This window comes from Onychostruthus taczanowskii, unplaced genomic scaffold (genome assembly GCF_017590055.1).
Source record: "Onychostruthus taczanowskii isolate IOZ18803 unplaced genomic scaffold, ASM1759005v1 scaffold1725, whole genome shotgun sequence".
Lineage (NCBI taxonomy): Eukaryota > Metazoa > Chordata > Aves > Passeriformes > Passeridae > Onychostruthus > Onychostruthus taczanowskii.
This window is the reverse complement of record NW_024498935.1, coordinates 1-2,176: the sequence shown is the minus strand read 5'-3', so window position 1 is coordinate 2,176 and position 2,176 is coordinate 1. Positions and strand designations below refer to the sequence as shown.

The 2,176-nt window shown below is 62.4% G+C and overlaps 1 long non-coding RNA gene across 1 annotated transcript; it reads right to left on the bottom strand.

Moving 5' to 3' along the window:
- Positions 1-446: 446 nt before the first annotated feature.
- Positions 447-1,706, bottom strand: LOC121333628. Its single transcript, XR_005952334.1, has 3 exons — positions 1,686-1,706; positions 1,347-1,501; positions 447-494 (listed from the first exon to the last, which is right to left on the bottom strand). It is a non-coding gene; the product is annotated as an uncharacterized LOC121333628 (long non-coding RNA).
- Between the last annotated feature and the right edge of the window lie 470 nt (positions 1,707-2,176).

Here is a 2,176-nt window from a genome sequence, read left to right as displayed (position 1 = left end):
TGAGGAACACCTGAGGAACATCTGAGGAATACCTGAGGGACATGGGGAACGCATGGAGGGACAGGGACAGGTGGGACTTGTGAGGAACACCTGAACATGGGGGACACATGGAAGGGACAGGACAGGTGGGACAGGTGAGGGACACCTGAGGGACACCTGAGGGACACCTGAGGGACATGGGGAACACATGGAGGGCACAGGGACAGGTGGGACAGGTATGGGACAGGTGAGGGACACCTGAGGGACACCTGAAGGACATCTGAGGGACACCTGAGGGACATGGGGAACGCATGGAGGGGACAGGACAAGTGGAACAGGTGTGGAACACCTGAGGAACACCTGAAGGACACCTGAGGGACACAGGGGACATGGGGGACACATGGAGGAGACAGGTGGGACACCTGAGGGACACCGGAGGGACACCTGAGGGACATGGGGGCCACCATGCCTCGCGCGCGTACAGCCGGTGCTTGCCCAGCGCCACCGTGGTCACCCTGAGGGGACAGGTGAGGGACAGGTGAGGACACCTGAGGGACATGGGGAACGCATGGAGGGGACAGGGACAGGTGGGACAGGTGAGGACAGGTGAGGAACACCTGAGAGACACCTGAGGGACATGGGGAACGCATGGAGGGGACAGGGACAGGTGGGATAGGTATGGGACAGGTGAGGGACACCTGAGGGACACCTGAGGGACACCTGAGGGACACCTGAGGGACACCTGAGGGACACCTGAGGGACACCTGAGGGACACCTGAGGGACACCTGAGGGACACCTGAGGGACACCTGAGGGACACCTGAGGGACACCTGAGGGACACCTGAGGGACACCTGAGGGACACCTGAGGGACACCTGAGGGACATGAGGAACACACAGAGGGGACAAGGACAGGGACAGGGACATGAGTGGGACAGGTGAAGGACAGGTGTGTTCCCCAAGGTGCTCCCAAGGTGACTGCAGGTGTCCCCAAGTTCTCACAGGTGTGCCCAGGTGTCCCCAGGGTGTCCTAAGCGTGTTCCCACCCATCCCCAGGTGTCCCAGGTGTGTCCCCAGCTGTCCCCAGGTGTGTTCCCAGGTGTGTCCTTACCCAGGTGTGTCCTTACCCAGGTGTGCCCAGGTGTGTCCCCAGCTGTCCCCAGGTGTGTCCCCAGGTGTGTCCTTACCCAGGTGTGTCCTTACCCAGGTGTCCCCAGGTGTGTCCCCAGGTGTGCCCAGGTGTGTCCCCAGGTGTGCCAGGTGTGTCCTTACCCAGGTGTGTCCTTACCCAGGTGTGCCCAGGTGTGTCCCCAGCTGTCCCCATGTGTGTCCCCAGGTGTGCCAGGTGTGTCCCCAGGTGTGTCCTTACCCTGGTGTGGTGCAGTGCGCCGCGGTCACCACCCAGCGCGGTGCCACCAGCACTCCCCCGCAGTAGAGCTTGTACATGTCCAGCACGGCCACCTGCCAGGGCTGCGAGTGCGGGACGCAGGCGTGGCCACCGACCACCCGCGTGTCACCTGTCACCTGTGTCACTGTGGGGACAATGATCAGACACCTGTCAGTGTCACCTGTCAGTGTCGCCTGTGTCACCTGTCAGTGTCACCTGTCACCTGTCAGTGTCACCTGTCAGTGTCACCTATGTCACCTGCCAGGGCTGCGAGTGCGGGACGCAGGCGTGGCCACCGACCACCCGCGTGTCACCTGTCACCTGTGTCACCTGTGTCACTGTGGGGACAGGAAACAGACACCTGTGTCACCTGGCACCTGCCAGTGCCACCTGTGTCACCTGTGAGTGTCACCTGTCAGTGTCACCTGTCGGTGTCACCTGGGTCACTGTGGGACAATGATCACAGACAGCCGTTACCTCCTGTCACCTCTGTGTCACCCCTCACCTGTCCCCTCCCCTGTCCCCTCCCCTGTCCCCTGTGTCACCTGTCCCCTGTCCCCTCACCTGTCCTCATTGTCCCCTCACCTGTCCCATGTCACCTGTCCCCTGACCTGTCCCCTGACCTGTCCCCTTACCTGTCCCCTCCCCTGTCCCCTGTGTCACCTGTCCCCTGTCCCCTCACCTGTCCCCTCACCTGTCCCCTTACCTGTCTCCTGTCCCCATTGTCCCACTGTCCCCTCACCTGTCCTCCTGTCCCCTCACCCGTCCCCCTGTCCCCTAACCTGTCACCTGTCCCCATTGTCCCCTCACCT